Genomic DNA, 6,411 nt, shown 5'->3' with positions numbered 1-6,411 from the left:
TTGATTTTCTCAAAAATTGTGTGAGGTATGGAGAGTGAGTATTATTACACCTATTTCACAATAAGGAGACTAAGGTAGATGAAGTGACTCACCCAAGGTAATAGCTAGTAAGCTTTAAAGCCAGGACTCATGCCTTTGCTACTCTTCAGTGTTGATACCCTTACTTAGGAGGCTTGGGTGGAATGGTAGGTGGATGCTAGGAGCATTGTTATTACTGAAATGTTTTCATAGTACAAAGTAGGACTATGCCTACCTTAAATCCATGATAGGTATAGACTATATTTTGACTACTGTTCTAGTGCTAGTGGAAGAGAGATGTTCTACTTTGCAGAAGCCTTTTACAATATGAATCCCTAAATCCTTTTGGGAAATGGCAAAAAACAATAGTTTTAGAAATTTGTGCTGACCTTAATAAAGAGGAAATGAATACCCGTAAGTGGTTTGACAAGCTCAGGGAAATGTTCTTGGGAATGTGCAATAACGGTTTGTTCAGATTAGATGACATCCTGAATCAGAAAGGACTTTGCAGATCCACAGTTATTTAAGGTGTGGACCAACAGGACGCCAAGCACTAAAGCATGTTCTGTGAATTCTCCTAGTGTCAAGGTCATATTGGGAGACAATTCTTGGAGTGTCTTGGAGTCTCACATTTCTCCCTGTCTTATGAGCAAAGGAAGTAACTAACTTTATTCCACTCTTATTATTTCCAGAATGTTTGTGCAGTGAACAGCCTTAGAAGATGTAGATAGTGTCTCCCTTCAGAGCAAAGAGCAGGCATGCTTACTGTCCAGTATAAAAGATTCAGGTTCCCTAAGCTCAGGGTCCTTCTCCTGTAATGCTTATTGTATGTACAGGTGTCACCTGACCCTCTTTGTGTTGCACTATGGGAATTGGCTCTCTGGGAACTAGTGCAAGAAAATAATGATATTCTGGCTACCACTACTGCTGAGAGGAATAAAGTCAATTGTCTCTGACACAGGCATGTCACATATTCTTCCAGCATCTGTAAAAGTATGAATGTTAGTTTGCAAATAGCCTTCACCGCACAGTTCTGAAGCCATCTCCTCCTCTCCTGATCTCTGGTCGAGTGCAAAAAAAACCCAAAAAAACCACAAGACATTTTGAGTCCGTGAATGTGGTTTCCTGAGTCTTGTGTATTGTTAGCAGGATGATTCTGGCATTTCACAATGAACGTTGTCTGTGGAAACCAGATATGCAGTTGGTGGAGACCAATCAGCAAATCATGACACTGCAGAGAAGTTGGGGATTCTTGGATAATTCACTGCTCCTCTTCCCCTGCAGACTTCAGTCTCTTTAAGACCAGCCTTGAGCAAACCTGGGATATAGGTCTTCAGTCTGAGGAACTGCTTTTATTTTCCCATTTTATTGCTCAACATATTTGGAAATTATCCTCATTGTTCCTCACCAGGCTGGATTTTCATCCTTAGCTCATTACTAGACTTCCATTTCTGCATAGCCCTCCAGTTCTTGGCAAGATAACTGTGTTCTCTCTCTTGATTTTTTATGATGATGGACATTAACACAAAACATCTCTGATCATATTTAAGATCATTTAAGATGGGGAATGTTTTTTAGCATTCTAGATTAGGTAGGGGCCAGTCATGGGTAAGAAAGTTCTCCAACCTTGGACTCTCCTCTTGTTAAAGGTTAATACAATTTTCTAAGACCTAATGCTGCCCAAGGACTCTGAGGTTCACTTCTGTGCCTGACCCCTTTTATTTATGCCCTCTGTCTTCAGGATTTGGAGCTCAGTTTGGGCCCATTAACTTATGGTTTACTTATTCTTCCACGGTTCTGCCTTCTCACTTCCAAGCCCCCAGTAAGTCACCCATTTGATTCTGGGAGCTGGTCAACCCTGATGCCTTGCAGAAGCTCAATAAATATTTGTAGAATGATTAAATGGAGGTACTGGATCTTTTTTTGAGCCTTTTAACCAGAGCTCTTCAATCTAACCAGTACCTTGATTTCTCCAATAAATAATACATGGAAAGAGGGATAATAATGCTACAAGTCATGCATAATATAATACCAATACTGGCCGAGAGCTTACCTTATGCTTGGTACTGTGCCAAGCGCTTTAGATATATTGCCTTATTTAATCCTCACAAATTTACTACATGATTACCAACATTTTACAGATATAAAAATGGGCACAGGGAGAGTTTGTAATTTTTCTGAAGTCACACAGTGACAGAACTGAGATTCTTCTACCTTGTAAGAGCCAGAGTTATTTGGTGCACATATTACATGGTTAAAGAAGAAAATTGAACTTTTACTTTTGGGTAAGGCCAACTTAAATCAGCCATACAAATGTCTTCTTTGTATCAGGATCAGGTAAAAGATCAGAGTCAAGCCAGAAAACCTGAACTTTGTGGAAAGCAATCCATGGATATTCTTGTCCAACTCCTCATTTACACAGCTCCCTCTCATATCAGTTGGGTGATTAGTTAATTTCTTCTTTCATTGATTCTAAGAATATTTATTGAAACCTGATTTGGTACATAGCACTGTTCCTAAGAATTCAGGCTAAGTGAAGAGAAGTAATTCCCCTTAGGGGAAGGAGAGCATTCCTTGTGGAGCTGCCTGAGGCCAGGAGTTTCCCCCAAAGAATTGGAAGATAGAACTGTTGTGAAGGGTTGAGATACAGACTGGGGACTCCTTCAGTGCTTGTAAATTCCTGAGGGCAGGGACTGTATCTGTGTCTTTCATGGCTGTATCGTTTGTGCTGAGTACACTGCCTGACACACAGGAGTTGCTTCAAAACTATGGTCCAACTGAATTAAATCAGTAGCCTCCTAGGATGTTTTTTTTTGCCTTAATCATTCTTCTGGAATTTTACTGAAGTTGTTGATTGGAAAAATTGGATACATTGGTTTATTATAAGTGCTCAGATATTAGATTAAACGTGACTAAGTTTCAGTTTCTGCTTTTTCTTTTTCTCTAACCAGAAAAGAACTTTGTCATTTACCACATTTCATATTCCTTTAGTACTGTATTTTGGATCAGGACAGTATTTCCTTTTTTTTTTTACTTCCAAGATACAGAAAACAATACTATAGAAAAACTGCTCACATGTGATAAACTAAACTATGTAAATATACATAGTCTGCTAGGTTGGGTCATAGGCAACTGACAATATTTGGGAGTTTTTGACCTTTAGTGGTTGAACTTAATGGATTATGCTTTATTTTCTTCTTCTTTTTTTTTTAATAAAACAACTGAGATGCCTATAAAAGAAGAAAAATTTCTCCACAAAAATTTCTATGGCATTCTCCAGGTTGGTGTACTTCTGGCTATATTGAAAGATATTTGCATTTTTCCTTTGCCTTATCAGAATTCTTCCTAACTGGATGGCCTGTGGCACAAACTTACTTTCCCAGCTCTGACTATTATGTGAATGTGTGCTGGATAATTTATTTCATATTATTTGAGGCCTTGTGAGTATTATTAGAATGAGAGGAAACCATGAAAATTATGGGTTCTTGGTTCACTACTTTAACAAATATTTACTGAGAGCCAACAAAAACAATATTTACTGCATGAGCGGAAAACGAAAAGACACAGTTCTTGCCTCCTTTGACTTTATTTTTTTTACTTTTTAAATTTTTTGGACTAATATCTACTATTTATTGGACAATTTGCAAAGCACTGTGCTACACATCGCATACATTATTTCAGCTGTTTCTCATGGAAGCCCTATGAGGTAGGTATTGCATCCACATCTTACGGAGAACACAACAGTTTCAGAAAAATAAGCTACTTGCCCCTGATCACACTGCAAGGGAAAAGCTAAACCATAATACGATCCTAACCTGTCTCATGCACCAGTACAACCTGACAGGGACAAAACTTATCTCCATGTATGAAAGATCCATGTTTTCAAAGAGAGGTAGAATCACTTCATTTTATAATCACATTTAGTATCAGTGGCATCACTGTCTGAAAAAAAGGTCTCTAAACCATTCTTCCAGTTTACTAATTCTGCTAAAATGTCTTCAGAAATGGCATCATCAGTGAAGCTGCCCAACAAGCCCTCTGAAACAAAACACCCAATGAAATGGGCCTTTATTTATATTTAGTGCAAATTACACCTCCAGGACCTTAGCTTGGAGCTATCCCCCTGCACAGATATGTAAGCAGATTAAATAAATTATGGTATATGCATTCAGTAGAACCTTATGTAGCCAAAAAGGAAAGAGGTTCTTTGTTCCTTACCTACGGATATGGAATGACCTCCACTGGAAAACACCGTATATAGTTTGCTATCATTTGTATAAACACCCCCATACATGTGTTTGTTCAGGCACAAAATCTTTCACAAAAGGATACAGGAAACTAGCAAGTGCCTGAATCCAGGGAGAGGAACTAGGAGCTGGGGGACAATGCAGATCACTTTGTATTGACCCAGGGGGAAAGTTATGTATTTAAACTTTTTTTTCAATTAAAAAAAATTATGGACTATTATACATTTGAAAAATTACAAGAGTAATTTATGGTTGCAGAAAGAAAAACACAGTCTTCTTATGAGAATCACTATAAGTTATAATGTAAATACATTTTTTTAAACGTAAAAAGGCATGAAATTTCCTTTATAGACAACTTCTCATTTATCTACCATGTAGTGTCAAATGTGCCTGTAATCCCATGAAATAAGTATGATTCTTATGAGAGAATAGAGCCAGATCAAATGCATCATTAAGAAAAAATATGCATACTAGACTATGAATTCTACTGAGGACAAAGGCCATTACTTTAAATACTTCTAAATTCTCCAGTTCCTGATAGGGTTCTCAGAATAGAGTTTCTTGGTTAATGAATAGCAAATTGATTTATTGGTTAAATTAGCAACTATGGAGCTTCCTGACAACAACATAAAATTAGTGGATAATTCACCAGAAACTGGCTTCTAGATTTCCATTTTAATTACTACTTTGAAACAACATAATTTCGTACCAAAGATTTAAACACCCAATATAATTGCTAGACTGTGAAATCAGCATTATTTATATCTCATCAGCTCTACAAAACTCATCAATTTTTCTTTTAAAAACGGTAGTAGAAATCCCAAAGAATAAGGGAGAGACTACTAATTTAAGGTCATGTTTACTAATCTAGCACCGTAATTCCATTCTCAGGACCTCCCAAGTGGCCAGAAGGAGGAAGGGAAGAAATGAGGATGTTTGAAAAGTAAGGGTTGTTCTTAACTTGTGGCCCCATTTGTGCTGTAAGGCAATACAGGGTCTAGCAAAGACGAAAATTGCTGAGGCTGGAGGTGAAAACAAAAGCTTTTGGTTCAGATGGTAAAGGAGGCCCTCAAGAACAGCAGAATCAGTTTATCCAGGAGGCAGTGCTGGAGTCAGCCTCATGAACTAGGGGGTTTCTTCTTGGTGTCCACGTCCTTTTCAGTTTCTCCAAGTTTTTTAGCCAGGTTTGGTATGTCATAGCTCTGAGCCAGATACTTTCCCACCACGTTGCCAAGAGTAAATCTAAGCAGGAACTGGAGCATGTGTCGGCAAGGAGGGCTCGAAGGGCAGCTGCAGCTCCGTGGGCTGTCCGAGGCTGCCTCCCCGGGCATGATGCCTCCTTTGACTCTATTGTTTATGGTTTCTATTGTTTATCTCAAAGAGCCTTGTAAATAAATATAAAATTATAGTTGTGATAGGTGCTTTGAAGGAGAGTGCATAATAATATAACTGTAAATACTAGGGGGAATGGATCAAGTTGGGGACGTCAGGGAGGATCTTTCTGAGGAAGTGAAGGCTGAGCCAAGGTCAAGTACAGTTTTTACCTGGATGAAAGAAGACCAGCGGTGGGGATATGAAACAACACAGTCCAGTTCAGTTCACTGAATGTTTACAGAATGCCTACCATATGCCAGACACTATGATTAGATGCTGGGAAATAAAAAATGAATGAAAAAAAAAAATGAATGAGACATGGTCTTTGCCCCAGTAAATTACTCACTATCAGGGTTTCATCTTCATGCAACTGATAAATTAGGAGAGCCACACCGTATGTGTTTGTTTTGCTTCTATGTAGTTTGAGTTTCCTTTGTGTCAAGATTCCCTCAGCTAGCCAAGTCCCTCTGAAGAAATCAAACACAGTCTTTTTGTCATGGAATCAAAGTTTAATAAATAAATATACATAGTCTTCTAGATTCAAGTCCAGCAAGGCTATTCTAGTCTTTACCATCAATTACATGTGGCCTCACAGTAGAGCTCAGGCCTGTTTCAGAACCGCCAACAGCACGGCGCCAGGAAGGGAGCCTGACTGCCACCAAACAAGAGACCCAGTCTTTCTTTCTTTCTTTCTTTCTTTCTTTCTTTCTTTCTTTCTTTCTTTCTTTCTTTCTTTCTTTCTTTCTTTCTTTCTTTCTTTCTTTCTTTCTTT

General features: G+C 38.4%; 1 pseudogene; it reads right to left on the bottom strand.

Moving 5' to 3' along the window:
* Positions 1–5,383: 5,383 nt before the first annotated feature.
* LOC103080949 (uncharacterized protein C7orf73 pseudogene) lies at positions 5,384–5,527 on the bottom strand (annotated as a pseudogene).
* Positions 5,528–6,411: the final 884 nt, after the last annotated feature.

Source organism: Lipotes vexillifer, unplaced genomic scaffold (genome assembly GCF_000442215.2).
Source record: "Lipotes vexillifer unplaced genomic scaffold, Lipotes_vexillifer_v1.1 scaffold438, whole genome shotgun sequence".
Taxonomy (NCBI): domain Eukaryota; kingdom Metazoa; phylum Chordata; class Mammalia; order Artiodactyla; family Lipotidae; genus Lipotes; species Lipotes vexillifer.
This window is presented reverse-complemented; position numbering and strand designations above follow the sequence as displayed.